Consider the following 16,182-nt stretch of genomic DNA (forward strand, 5'->3'; position numbering starts at 1 on the left):
GACTATATTTGCTCCAATTTTGGAACAGATTGTTCTTTCTTCAGTTGAGCACCAGATGAAGTGGTGAGTTGGCTTGCATTCAGGGGCAATGTTGTATGAAAAATATGTATCTTTAAACACTAAACACTCAGCAGAGTGAGATGCTCACTCTACAGGAAGCAGGAGAGAACTTTCTACCGAGGAGCAACAGTAGATCTGCAGCCCGGTGTCGGGCTGCCTCAGGTCATATGTTTGAGTGGAGTGACTGGTGAGTCACCTGCACTATTTAAATTCTTCCTTCCCTCTTTGCCTCTCCTATCTTTGCTGAGCAACTCGAGTTAAATTTACCAAAATTAAATGTATGTTGAAACTTCACTGAACTTTGTGAAATTTAGCCGGGTTAGTTATCGTAGGTCACTGGCTCAGAATAATGAAGCGACATATATACACATATATACTTATTTTTGCTGATTTCTCTGTCAAAGAACCTCTGTGCTTCCATCTCAACTTCACTTGTCATCACAGCGATTACACGGTGAAGATTTTTAAAAGGTGATGTGGTTGGCAGTAAAGAGAACTAGGTTCTAATCCCGATTCTACAATGAACTCACTGAGAAGCCTTGTACAGTTTGTCTAACCTCTGAATCTCAAATTCCTCATCTTCAAAGAGAGGGCACAGGGGAGATATCCAAGGTGACGTTTAATTGTAAATTTCTGTTAGGAGTTTCTAAAATTGGTTTCTGTCAGCACTGGGACTTCAACCAAACGCGGGACTGCAAATTAGTAATATGATACCTCTTCCTCCCTTTTTGCCTCCTGCTCTTCCTTCTTCTCGTTCCTTTCCTAGTCTCTTTCTGATCCCTCTCCTCGTCTTGTCATGTTCCCTCCATCCGGCCCTCCCTCCCTTCCTTCCTAACCAGAATTGGGTGCCTATTGTGTTCTGGAGACTACATAGGCCCTAGGGACACAAAGATAAACTTGAGGTTAGAGCATACTTTCTCTTGTGCATTGAATAGTCTTTCCCCTTCGCTTATCTTAAATGCAGCTGAGCAAGTCCAGTCTGATACTATTGTCATAGAATAATTCAGTGTGAAGTTTCTTTGGAAAATCACATCCTTTATCCAATTTGGATAAGCAAAAGTGCTTTTTAAGTTCCAGCAGGGAGTCACACAAATCTTTCTAAGTTATTGAAATGCTTCCTGAAGCTGTCTATGCTCTATTTATTGGTAAAGAAGGAAAAGAGACTAAAGGCTCCTGGCATAGTATTCAGGGCCAGGTGGAATCTTTCTTCCATTACACTCCAGTCAGCTCCAGTGCAAACAGGAAGACAGTGTGGTTCACAAGCAAGAGCCCATGTGTGGAATTAGGCAGACCTAGTTCACGTTGTAGCTCTACACTTACTGGCTGAGTCACCCTGAATGCAGAGTGTCACCTCCCAGAGGTGCTGATTCTGCCTCTATAAAATGTGAATGATAATTTCCACCTTGCAAACAGTGATGAGAAATGACACCGTGCAGGCAGAGAGCCTAGGGGAGTGCTGCACACATAACAGGTATAAAGAGAAGGTAACTGAGTGTAATTCAGGGAAAGCAACTCACATTCACATAGCACCTGCCAAGTGTCAGGGATTATATTATTAGGCTGGATAAGGCTGCAGTGACAAATTAATCTCAAAGTGTAGAATGGCCCAAACAAAAAAGAAATTCATTTATCACTCATCTAACAGAGCAAGTGGGTGCTCCCAGTTGGCAGCTGGCTTTCCTCCACATGGTGATTCTGAGACCCAGTCTCCTTTCATGCTATGACTCAGCCACCCTCATCCTCACGTACATTCTGCTGACAGAGAGGAGGGAGAAGGCATCCCTGTTTTCTGAAAGCCTTGGTCCAAAAGTGATAGACATCACTTCTGTTCTCATCCATTATTGAGAACTACTCACCAGGTCACATCTGGCTGTAAGCAGGAGCTAGGAAATACGGTCACTGCTGGGAAGCCACTAACCGGAAATGACTATATCCCAAAGAAGGACAGCAAAAGGTTGGTGGACAGCCAACTGTCTATGCTACAGTGACTTTGATTGTTAAGCCACTTAAATCTATGTGGTAGGTATTATCATCCCCCAACTTATTGATAAGAAAATTTCAAGTCAGTTAGTAAGTAACCTCCTGGTCAAGGGGATCCAAGTCCAGATATCAGATTCCAAGGCTGGTATTCCCAATCTCGCATCACTGCAGTCCTATAAGGCAGAGTTCAGGTTCCTGAATGGTGGGCTGGATTATACCTAGACATCATGCCCCAAAAGGTATTTATTTACACACAGAATGTGCATTTATAGCCTTTCTTTATAAATCAGAACATCTGGCAACTCTGAATTCTCATTCTAGCAAGGCAACAATGGCCTGAAGATTTCTCCTAGCTTTGATGCTTTAGATGGGGCATTCTGGTTCTGGTTCATTCACCACTATTCCCTATCTTCCAGTTTATCCCTGTCCAATATCACCCTTGACATCATCTACCTAGACTCCCTTGGCCTTTGAATCTGTCACCTCTGCTATACGAGATATCTTTATTACTTTATTTCTTGACAGGGAGAGTCAGCATTTTGCTCTAAAAACTTGTGATAGTCATGAGGATATCAAAGAAATTAAACATATATTTCTCTCTGAAACTGTCAGAAAGAGACTATTTTAATGCTCTTTGTGCCTCTTCAAATTTTGTGCTTCTCACCCTTATCTCTCACCTCAGATTTATTATTCAGCCCTAAATAAATTTCCTTGCAGTCTGGCCTCCATGGGTACAGAGAGCTCTCCTACTCTGAAAGATTGGTTTTGTGTCTCTTTTCCCAGTTCTTCCCTGTCTGCACTTATCTATGCTGCTCATTCCACCCCCAACAATAGCTTTGCTTCTATCAGTTCCATCCATCTAATCAATGCATCAGCGATTTGTCAACAGAGCCCAGAGAGTTTTGACTCCATGTTCTCAAGATTAGAATTCAGTAAAGAAGCTGAAAAGCAGAGGACAAAGCACCGAGAGCGAAGATAGACACTGATTGGAAAGCAAGAGAGCACAGTATGAGCCAATAATCCACCACTTCTGTGGGTTTGTCCCCTATCCCTGAAAATCAACTCCAGCTTTGCAGTCTGAAACGCGACACCTCCGAGGACAGGGAGTGTCCAGCCAGGCCAATCTCATCACATTTCATTGAATCCAATTTTAACTTAAAGTCCTAACTGTGATTCATCAACCAGGTTCTGCTCTGACATATTACTTGCATCATGGAAGGTGTGCATAGACTTCTCAGTTTCTAAATTTATTTATTATTTGAGTTTCCTGAGGGCATTATTTTTTATGTAGTTGCCCCACTCTGTGCACTTTCTATCATCAATTGGAATCTTCATTCAACTTTCTAATTGGCCATTCTTCTGCCTTTACTGCCTTAACCCTTCTTCAGCTCCCCAAGCAACCCCTCTGAGTGAAACATCAAGAAAACTGTGTTCCCATCATTCCACACAATATGTCTGGAGATGGGTCTCATAAAACACTAGTTCAACAGGATGCTAAAGCTACCTATTATGTCACCCCTCAGCATATACATGACATAAGTTAACAAATCAAAAGCTCTGAAAATGCCTCAGTTAACAAAACAAAAACCTTTTAAATGTAAGTCCATATTTCCTGCACTAATTCTACTCTAGAATCCCAGCCAAACCCTCCTTTATCTTGAAACACCTAGTCATGTCTGCTGGAATTACTGTTCCATGATAAATATTTTAGGAAATGTTTTCCTAGCTCTAAGAAGTGTTTTATTATATGGAAATACTTATTTGCTTTTTGTTACCTTTTTCAACCCTACTACACATGTACTAGAATGAATTATTGGTTATCATTCTTCATCCCTTCCTATATCCATAATCTTTGCCATCTAACCTTTCAGTTCTTCTCATAAAACATGACTTTGGTCTTGACCACGTGGTTTGCTTTGGCCGATCATATATAACAGACACAACATGAGCAATGGCTTAAAATGTGCTTGTGTAGTTGAACTTGTCCTCTTGCATCTCTGCAGTGATTATAAGAAGAGGATGCTCTAGCTAACCTCCTGCTCCCAGAGGGAGGATGAGAGACACATGGAGCAGAGAAGCCCCAGCCAACCCAGAGACCTGCAGCCTGAGCAGGGCTTCCCCAGCTGACCAGCAAAGCTTCCTTAAGAATCAATGCCTATTTTGTATGCCTCTGAACTTTTGAGGTTGTTTGTTATGCAGCCACAGTTGATTAATATAACTTGCTAGCTCTGTACTAGAAAATATTCAGCTACAAATGAGGGAAAAAAATACTCTGTACCTTCAGTGACCTCATAGTAAGAGAGAAGAGAAATAAACAACTAGTTATAACTCAAGACAAAATAAAATGAGAGTGCCAAAAGAAACATCAATAATATGCTGTGGGAACATAAAAGTAAAACTAGTGCTCTCCCTAAGTTCTTAAGCAAGAAGGTAGAATTCTGACTGGTTCTTAAAGGATTAAAAGGATTACATTAGAAGAAGAATCAAGAGGAAAGACATTCCGGGTTCTCTTTGTGGAACAGCATGCACAAAGAGAAGTATGAATGTTTTCCCTCCCAGGGAATGGAGGTGTTCTTTGGTGTCTCTATCTTTGTATGCCCTGTTTGTAACTGAGAAAACTAGATGGCTACCCAAGACCACATAGCTAGTCGATGGCAGAACTGGGCGCTAGAACCGAGGTCTCCTGACTCTAGTTCTTGCTCCCTGTTCTAAATGTGTTTACACAGCCTAGCACAGAATGGAGAAGCAAAAGTGGAAAATTAGCTTGCTATTGTGCCTTCGAGTAACCATGGTGGTCCAGGCAAATAAGTGTGTATATCACACTAGTAATCATCATCATCCTCCTCATCACAACAACAACAATAACCACAATAAGAACAAAAATGACAATAGCCACAATAGTTGATATTCATTAGTCATCTACCATGTGCTTGTTACTGTTCTAAGTGCTTTTTATCTGTTCTTTTCTGTTCTTCATGATAATAACCCTATGAAGAAGGTACTATTATTAGCCCCATTAAACAGGAAGAAATAACTAAGAAACAGAGAAGTTATGCCACTTTCCAGTGGTCACACAGTAAATAGGGGAGCTAGGACATGAAACCATCTCTCTCTGTCCCGGGAGCCTGAACTCTAACCACTGTGTTCAACTGTAGCCAAAGATAAGAATTCCCTCTGGGAGCTTTTAAAAAATACCAATGCTCAGGTCCTGTCCACACTAATTAAATGAGAACTTCTGCTAATGGAGTCCCAGGCACCAAATCATCCTAAAAGCTCTCCACGCAATTCTTTAGAACAGCCAGTATTAAGAGCCACAGTGAGAGCGAGATGAAAATGAGAGGCTGGTGGGTGAGCTGGATTCAGAGTATTCACAAAGAGCAAGAAAACAAAACAACAAACCAGACAGACAGAAGCTGAAGATGGTAAAACTTGCCTGAGAGTTTGTTCATAAGTTTATGAATCAATTGGGAAAACCATGGAATTAACTTACTGATAAAGGCAATGTTCCAAATGGAGAAAGACTTCTAGAATAGCCCACTGGGGCATAACTGACCCACGTAATGAGCAATCTAAAGTACCAGTGATACTAGATTGCAAGTGGGCTCCTCAGAGTAAGAGAGAAAAAGAAGCGATGAAAGATTCCACCATCTTTCCTGGTCTAATTCTAACTAAAATTTTGAAATGGTCCAGTTTAGATTTTAGCATCCTCTCTGACTTTCTGAATTGTCTTACAGTTCTTTGCCCAGGTGCCTAAGACCTACATGTTTCCCTTGGCTCCCCACTGCCGTGGACACCCTCAGGTCCCCAAGGCAACCTCATCGATGATATATCTACCCCTAAATGACGTAGTTCTCCTGAGCAACCTTTGCCATCATGTAAAACTCTTCATTGAGATTGGACACGGACTCAGAATCTTTCTCAGCTTTAAGTAGAGCCAGAGAAGCAACCAGTCCTGATACTTGGGGTTACAAATCGGTTTGCCACCCCTTGTCTGAGTAAATTTTCTTAAAGATCTCTCTGACTCTCGGTCCAGCACATATAATAAGAGAGAGAGTTCCTCACATGTGTGCTCTGCTTTATAGAAGTCCATGTCCAATGTCACTTTGATCCTTTTCAAAACCCTGTGAGTGATACAAGGTAACTGGTATTTCCCACATTTTTCAGATGATAAAATTGAAGCTCAAAATGGAAAGAGTGCTAGGATTTTAAAATATTAGTTGGGAAGGAAATTGTCCCAGATCACAACATAGCTTGTATCAGGATTGGAATCATGTATTCGGCCAATAAACATTTGCTGGACACCTACTGGGTGCTCGATATCAGGAAAGCACCTAGAAATAGATAAATAAATTGTGATTGGTATCCTGAAGAGCTCATACTCTAGAACAGAGATTGACAAACTACAGCCTGTGGGGCAAATTTTGCCCAATGCCTGTTTTGCTAAATCACGTTTCATTGAAACACACCCATGTCCACTTGTTTGAAAAGCATCTATGGCTACTTTTGTACTACAGCAGTGGAGTTGAGTAGTTGTTAACAAAAACCATGTGGCCCACAAAGCCGAAAATATTTAATATCAGAGTCTTTACAGAAAAAGTTTGTGGACCCCTGATCTAGTAGAAAGAGACTGAAGTGAAATCAAGTGTTGCAAGTGTTATTATAGAGCTCTGTGTGGGGCATACAGGGTGGGATCACATGAAGCAGGTGGCAGCTTCACAGAAAAGATGATGTCTTGAAAGATACCCAAGCAGAGAGGCAGGAGGCAGGGATGGAGGAAGAGGTAGCAGTGTAAGCAAAATAGTGGAGATAAGAAACAATAAGGCTCATGGGGGAACCTTCAGGAGCTCAGCACAGCTGGCATTTATTTGGGGGCAGGGGGCAGAGGAGGAAGAGTCAGCAAAGGACCATCTTAGGAGGACTTCATATGCAAATCTGAAGCCAGTGACTTTGTGATTTTTACATAACATACACAGGCTATGCTAAAAATCCTATATTTCTCTTCCAGGCTGAGTAACCACAGGAGATTTAGAGTTCAGTAACCATGATGCCATTAGAGCATAAGATGAGCTATAGTTTCAATTGAACAAATTGAATCTCTGTTAAATGGATTTCAAGCAATTTCCTCCCTTTATGATAGTTCATGGCAACCAGGATAGCAGTTAAGAAGGAGAGTTACAGGGTACCATGGGAACAGATGATCAGGAGACCTGGTTTAATCTAGGGGAATTGAGAAGGTTGTCCCAAGGGAACAACATTGGAGGCAAGATCTGAGAGCTGAGTCCACATCAGCCAGAGGAAGAGTCAAAGAATCACTTGAGAACTTTGTCTGAACATTTCAAAATCTGCAAAACTGAGTCATTCCAAAATGGTCCTCCTCTTCCTGGGAGGGCTACAATATCATTGGGTCCACCTGTAAAATGGAGACAATAATGGCACCCACATCATAGGATTGCTCTAAGGACAAAAGAAAGGAATGCATGAAAGGTGCTTAACATAAGGTCTAGCACACAGTAAGCATGTAAGAAATGCTACCTATCAGTCTTAGTATCTGTTTTTTTCTTCTTGTTCTCTAAAAACGATGAGCCTATCTTGCTTGTTTTATATCTTTCATAGGATCTAAATAAAAGAATTTTGGATACAGATTGTTGTGGAATTCATATAATATTCATATATAATATTTTTGTTGAATCAATGACTCTTAGAGTCAGAAGCCATGGAGCTCCATCTCTCACTAATTGTGGGAATTCCTGTCCTGAATCCCTAACAGATGGTCTTCCAACACCCACTTGGATGAGACCAGTGCACACTTGTTCTCCAACAGGGCAGCTCTGATTGCAGGAAATTTCTTCTTCATATGGAGCCCAAATTAACTTTCCTGAAACATCCACTTACTGGCTTTTCTTCTGTCCTCTGGATGATATAAAACATGGCTTCTGCCCCTTCCACATGACAACCTTCAAGTCCCCTGATAGTAGCTTTCCCACACAGATCCCAGACCACAGGATGAGATCCTTCCAATGCACCATATGCTCTTATCTCTCTCTGACCTTCAATGACATTCAAAGACAAAGATCCTTGAACTCACATCTTATTCATCTCTCTATCCAAGCTCCCAGCACAGTGTCTCTCACATAGCAGGCATTCAGCAAATATTTGTGATAAATAAAGGAAAGAATGCAATTTCAAAGCACATTACTCTTTAAAACGCAAAATAAAACTGAATAATCACTCAGCCAATTTTATTCCAAACTCTAGTGTGCATCAGAAAACATCATGGGGAACTTATAAAGATGAAGGTTTCTGGGCTATACCTTTAGAGACTCTGAGCCCATCAATTTGGAGTTTTCCTGGACATTGCATTTTCATCAAGCCCCTTGGTTATATCTGAATCAGGTGGTCTGCTAACTGCACTTGGAGAAACACTGCTTTAAGCACTCCAGACGTCAAACCAAACAACTTTTATTAAACCTGATATTTGAAAGTGGTAAACACATTTCAGTTATTTCTACCTAGAACAACTTTTCATTTGCTCTCTTATTATTTTTCTTTCCTTGAAGCATTTTTTTTTCCGAGTTACCCAGCCATAGCTCCCCTCCCATGCTGAGAAGTAAGTATGCTCCATCTATTACATTCTTTTCAGACCTCCTAAGGAGATAATTAGGCATTGCAATTGATTGCAATTTATTAATCAGAGCAGGATGTTATAGAGTTTGAAGGGGAGAACACAGTGCTGAAATCTAGTATAAATGCAAGGCAAGTGTGTAGAGTGACAGGGGAATAAGGCAAAAATAACCACAAATCACAGGATGTTTTAAGCTGATTTCCTATTTTACACTATGGTGTCCTGATCTATAAAAAGGGAATATTAAAACCTGGCTAGGCTACCTCCACAGCCAGATGTAAGGTTTATTCTATGAATGTTTATTGAGTGCCTACAACGTAGCAGGTGCTGTTCTTGGTGCTAAGGATACATCGGAGAACAAGACCAAATCTTTGCTTCAGATAGATTAAAAAATATGTAAATGCATACATTTATTTTATACTGTATCATACTACACAGCAAGTAAGTAGAATTGAATAATGGGAGACAATGAGGGAGGGATGGGGGCAAGAGAGGTCTCCTATTACATAGGAAGGTCAGAGAAGGACTCTACAAGGAGGCAATATTTACGCAGAAGTCTAAGGGATGTAAAAGAGCATGCCATGCAAAGATCTGGCGGGAGAATACTTCAGGAACAGAGAATGGCAATGCAGAAGGCCTAGGTGGGCATCAGAGAATGAGGAGTGGGCTCCATATGTTGGAGGAATGCAGGAAGGCATGCCTAACTGGAGCAAAGTGTGTGAGTGAGGAGAGTGGTAGATGCAAATAAGATCACAGAGATGGAAGGAGAGGGAAATGTAGTCTATAATGGGGCAGAATTATTCTCACAGGACAAGGACCTAAGCAATCATCTAGTCCAGTCCATTCATCCAATAGGTGGGAAAACAGAAACCCAGAGAGGTTGACAGATCTCTTCTAAGTAGGAGACAGGTGCCCAGGTCTTACTTCTCTTTTTGCTACCTCCTCCTCTGAGTTCCCTAATTTTTCTCTCCTTTTTTCCTCCTTTTTTCTATCCTCTCCTCCTCTCTCCATCCTGTTGTCTGTCTCTTCCTCCCCATGACATCAGTCTTTTCTAATTCCATGGCTTGTGGTCAGTGTTAGGTCGAGGCAACAAGATTTATCCATATGTGAAAAGAGTTCTGACCAGCAGGCCTATGCAACTCAACAACACCAGATCATTTCAAATCCTGACATCTCAGAACCTCAAAATATCACTTCTCTAGTCCTCTCCTTACTCTCTTAAAAGCTACTTGTTATTTTAGCCAAAAATTTCCTTTTCCTGCTGTCTGATATACAAGTCACCTCCATGATTATAGAGGTTGTGTCTCTGTACTCCAATGCAAGATCTTTGGTTCAGAAGGTGCAAAGCAAGACCCATGTGTAGCAAAATCCAAACAGCATCTAATACAATGGGACAAGCATTAAGTCCAGTCACTGCACTTCCATTAGGTGTGGGGAGGATAAAGACTTCAGCCAAACCACAGGAAATTGCTACTTCTTTTAAAGAGGTCTGTTTGTTCATGTCTAGCGCATTCCTAGAATTAGATATATCAACCCAGAATCTTATGAGAGATACTAGGGAATGGTGGTGCTCTGAGCATTGCCAACAGTGACCCAAACAGGTGTCTGATTTCTAAAATGTAAGTATAGAAGCAGTGCAGTGTGAGTTTGTCACATGCTCTCCTCGGCACACATCCCCAAGTGGGTCCTAATACAAATCCCTGACGATTATATTTCAATTTCATATTTCCAACCACTTAACTAGAGAATGCAGAGCTGGCATCTGTAGAAATTTATTTTTCTTTTTCTGTTGAAAGAGTCCTTTGCTGTCACAACAAAGCATATCCTTTTTCTTAGAAAGAAAGTAAAAGGAATTATTGGGAGTACTTTTATCCTGCCCAACAGCCAACATCAGTCTTCCACCCAGCTTTTCAAGTGCTCCAACTCTATGTACCACTGCTAAAAAATAAGAGCTACAGACACGTAACTGAGCCTCTTAAAAGTAACCATCTAAAATTTACTCCCACAGCTAATCTCCCTGAGTCTCAGTTTGCTTATCTGTAAAATGAAGGAATGTAATAAATGATGTTTAGATCTGTGGCAACTCTATCATCCTATTCCTTCTAGGTTCTGAATTACTCGTCTTAGGACTGATGCAACCTCAGAAATAGAATAAGTCTAAGACTTCTCCCTCCTCTCTCTCCTTACCAAGGATCAAAGAAAGAAATGCTCTATGTCTTAATCTTGATATTATTAAAATATATGTTTTTCATGAAATTTCAGAGGGAGTAATAAAGAAATCAAAATTCGGTTGTGGGTTGCTGAAGGATGCTGTATAATACCTCATTATGGTTTTGGGATTCAGCTCTGGAGCTTGGTTACACTTGTAAATAGTATTTAAATGCATAAGAGAATTTGCTTTATAAAATGTATATGCTTAGAGAAGGAGCCACAAAATGTCAGAGAGGAGGTTTGGCAAATCCTCATTCCCAAAAAGCAATGATAAAACTGAGCAGAATTGTTAAACACAATCACTGTAGGACTCTGGAAATTGATCAAAGGCATACAATAAATTGGGAAGTGTTTATTCAAGAAAAATTACTGGGGCCAGCCCGGTGGCGGAACGGTTAAGTTCGCACATTCCACTTCGGTGACCTGGGGTTCACCGGTTTGGATCCCGGGTGCAGACATGGCACTGCTTGGCAAGCCATGCTGTGGCGGGCATCCCACATATAAAGTAGAGGAATATGGGCATGGATATTAGCTTAGGCCCAGTCTTCCTCAGCAAAAAGAGGCATATTGGCATCAGATGTTAGCTCAGGTAATCTTCCTCAAAAAAAATAAATTTAAAAAAAAGAAAAAGAACAATTACTAACCATCTATAAGGACAGTGAGAGTCTGTGACGTTTTAGGCTGCTCCCATCCCTCCTTTCATTTCCATGACATGGTAGCTCTACCATGGCTGGGGAGAAGTAAGAACAGACAGCTCTCCTACAATGGAGGGCTGACCTGAGTTGGAGCAGAGTAGAGAGAAGCCATATATTCAAGGACTTTGTCGAAAATAATAGCAATCTCAGTGCCGATCTAGGAGGGCAGATATCACATCTGTTGGAGACTGCGATACTGACTGGGCCAAACAACAGATCAACCAGAAATGGAGTAGGGAAATACAAGGAATAAGCCAGGCATAATGGGTTTGGATAATAACCCAGATATTTCTGATGGTCTGGAAGGATATTTGCCTGCTTAGGAGAGTCAAGAGAAGGCCCTACATATCTACTCATCCCCAAAGGAATGTGAAGCCTTGCACAAGCAGAAAGTAAAACCTGGGGCATCTGCTTGAGCTCTGAAGTCATTCTGCAACCTACACACAGAGTCGTTAGCAAACAGTGAAAGTCTCAGGTGTTTAAGCACAATTTCTGACCAGTCTTTGACTGACCACTAAGCTATGCTGGCCAGGGAGAAACCCAAGAAAGCCTGTCTTAAAAGTTAAGAAAAGAATTAAGAAAAGTAACCAGATTAGAGACATCAGGGGTGAACACAATGGAGGGCAGACAGTTTGACAGAATTAGTCCAGCCAAGTCACTAAACAGCCAACAGCCAAGTCACTAAACAAACAACTAAAGCAACAACACCATCCCCTGGGAGTGGTAAAGTCAGAATCCAGAGTACTACAATATATTATTTAAAATGCCCAATTTTCACCAAAAAGTACAATGAAAAATTCAACATAATAGGAAAATGTGGCCACTACACACACAAAAAGCATAAATAGAAACTATCTCTGAGGGAATCAAGATGTTTACTTTAGCAGACAAAGACTTCAAAGCAGCTATTATAATAATTGCATTCAAATGAATACAGAAATTATATTTAAAGAATTAAAGGAAAATATGACAGCAAGGAATCTCCAAATGGAGAGTATCAGTAGAGAGACAGGAAATGTAAAAAAAAAAGAACAAAACAGAAATTCTCAGTTAAATGGTCAATAACTGAAATAGAAAAAAAAATACATTGGAGGGGCTCAATAGAAGATTTGAGCTGACAGAAGAAAGAATCAGCAAACTTGAGAATAGATCAACAGAAAACATACAATCTGAAAACAGGAGAAGAATGAAGACAATGAATAGGGCCTCAGAGGCTATGGAACAACACTAAAAGTACCAATATGTGCACAATGGGACTCACAGAAAAGAGAAGAGAAGGAGAGAAAGGAACAGAAAAGTACTTTTAAAAAATGGCGATTGAAGCTTCCAAAATTTATGAAAAACATTAATCTACAAGTCCAAAAAGTCCAACAAACTCTAAATATGCTAAAGACAAAAAGGTCAACATCTAGACACATTATACTCTAACTGATAAAATACCAAAACAGAATGTCTTGAAAGGAACCACAATAAGAATAATAGCTTACTTCTTATCAGAAACAATAGAAGACAGAAAGCAATGGGATAACATACTCAACACACTGAAAAAAAAGTCAACAAATAATTCGGTATCCATCAAAACTATCCTTTAAAAAGTGAAGGTGAAACAAAGACTTTCCCTGATAAATATAAGAGGTATTATTTCCCAGCAGATCTGCCTTAAAAGAAGCCCTGGAGGAAATCTTTCAGGTTCAAAGAAGATGGCACCAGATGGTAACTCAAATCCACACAAAGAAATAAAGAGCACTCATAAAGGTAATTACGTAGAAATGTATAAAAGAAAACATAAACATGTATTTTCCTCCCTTCTCTCAATTGATTTAAAAGACAGCTGCACTATAAACTTTCAGAAACTGTATTAGTGAGTTTATAACACATGAGCATATAATAGATATAAAAATAAATGCCCAAAGTAAGGGAAGAGAATTGGAGCTATGTTGGGGAAAATTTTCTTTTTTTCTTTTTACTGTATTTAAGTTTGTATAAATCTGAAATCAATTGTGATAAAGGAAGATGCATATTGTAATCCCTAGAGCAACCACTAAGCAAATAACTTTAAAATTATATAATAAAAATATAAAGAAACGAGTTAAGGGGACTGGCCCACTGGCACAGAGGTTAAGTTCGCATGTTCCGCTTCTCAGCGGCCTGGGTTTCACCGGTTCGGATGCCGGGTGTGGACATGGCACCACTTGGCATGCCATGCTGTGGTAGGCATTCCACATATAAAGTAGAGGAAGATGGGAATGATGTCAGCTCAGGGCCAGGCTTCCTCAGCAAAAAGAGGAAGACTGGCAGTAGTTAGCTCAGGGCTAATCTTCCTCAAAAAAAAAAAAAAAGAAAGAAAGAAACAAGTTAAAATGGTGCACAGAAAATCTATTTAACACACAAAAGGCGGTAAAGAAGGAACACAGGAAAAAAAGGTATAAAACAATTAACAAAATGGTAGAAATAAATTCAACCATATTAAACATTTAATGTAAATAGATTAAATACTCCAAACAAAAGGCAGAGGCTATCGGACTGAGTAAAACAAACAAAAACAAAAGCCAACAATATACTGCCTGTAAGAGCTTTAGATACAAAGACACTTATATACAAACTCTTTATATACAAAGACACAGACAAGTTGAAAGCAAAAGGATGTAAAAAGATATACCATGCAAACGGTAACAATGAAAGAGCTGGAGGAGCTATATTAACATCAGACAAAATAGAGGTTAAGATAGAAAATGTTAATAGAGACAAAGAAACGTATTTTATAATAAAATAATCAGGAAAATATTACAATTATAAACAATTTGCACACAACAGCAGAGTCCTAAAATAGATGAAGCAAAAACTGACAGAACTGAAAAGAGAAATAAGCAACTGAACAATAATAACTGAAGAGTTGAAAACCCTTCACTCAAACATTGATGTAAAAACTAGAGAGAAAATTAGCGACGATATATAAGACAAAAAAACACTATCAACTATCAACCAGCATGACCTAATTGACTTCTAGAGAACAATCCACCCAACAACGGAAAAATATGCATTTTCTTCAAGTGCCCATGGAACATTCTCTAGTATAGACCATATGCTAGGCCATAAAGCAGTATCAATACATTGAAAGGTAGTGACATTGTAACAGTATATTCTCACAATGGAATTAGAAATCAATAACAAAAGGAAATAGGGAAATCCATAGGCATTTGAAAATGTAACAACACACTTGTAAATAACCCATAGGTCAAAGGAGAAATCATAAAATTAGAAAATATTTTGAAGTGAGTGGAAATGAAAGTACAAAATATAAAATTTATGAGATGTCAAAGCAAGTACTTAAAGGGAAATTTATACCTTTAAATGCCTATATTGGGAAAAAAAGTCTAATTAATAACCTAAGCTTTGATTTTTAGAAACTAGAAAAAGAACAGTAACTAAACCCCAAAGCCAAAGCAAGAAAACAGAAGGTAATAATAAATATTAGAGCAGAAATGAATGACACAGGAACCAGAAATAAAGAAAATCAGTATAAGCAAATGGCAAACTCTGTTTGCCATAGAGAAATAAAATAGAATAAAACAGAAAACACAGAGTTACCAAAATAAAAAATGAAAGAGTATATATCACCAAATTTACAGAAGTTAGAAGAATTTTCAGAAATACTATGAATAATTTAATGCCAACAAATTATACAGCTTAGATGAAAGGAAAAATCAATATAAAGATGCAAATTACCAAAACTGTCTCAAGAATAGATTTAAAATATAATAGGCCTATAATAAGCCAAGAGATTGAATCAGTAGTTAGGTATATCCCCACAAAGTAAAATCTCAAGGACATATGGCTTGACTGGTGAATCCTTTTAAACATTTAAAGAAGAGATAATAGCAGTCTTCCACAAACTCTTCCAAAAACAGAGATGAGGGAACACAACAACTTATTCTATAAAGCCATGATACCAAGGACAGATAAAAACATGATTCACACAGACAAAAAGCAAACTACAGACCAATATTCTTCATGTATATAGATGCAAAAATTCCTTAACAAATATTAGCAAGCCCAGTCAACAACATAGAAAAAAGATTATACACTATGACCTAATGAGATGTACCCCAGAAATGCAAGGTTAAATTAACATCCAAAAGTCAATTACATCATACTAATTTTTTTAAAAAGATGAAAACTGCATGATCATCTTAACAGATGTAGAGTAAAGCATTTAAAACACCCAAATCCCATCGCTATAAAAAAAAAAAAAAAAACCCAACTCTCAACAAAGAATAGAGTGGAATTTCCGCAACCTGATAAAAAGCATTTACAAAAAACCTAAAGCTAACATTAAATGCAACAATGAAAGTCTGAATTCTTTCCCCCTAATATCAGGAACAAGGTAAAGATGTCTACTCTTGCCATTTCTATTCATCATTGAAAGTTTTAGCTAATGGTGTCAGGCAATAACACTGACTAAAGGGCATCGAGATTGGAAAGAGAGAAGTTAAACTATACTCACTCACAGACATATGATTCTGTATGTCTGTGAAAATCCTAAAGAATACACACACACACTACTGGAACTAATAAACAAATTCAGCAAGGTCACAGAATAGAAGATCAACATGC

This window comes from Equus przewalskii, chromosome 13, assembly GCF_037783145.1.
Source record: "Equus przewalskii isolate Varuska chromosome 13, EquPr2, whole genome shotgun sequence".
NCBI classification, from domain to species: Eukaryota; Metazoa; Chordata; class Mammalia; order Perissodactyla; family Equidae; genus Equus; species Equus przewalskii.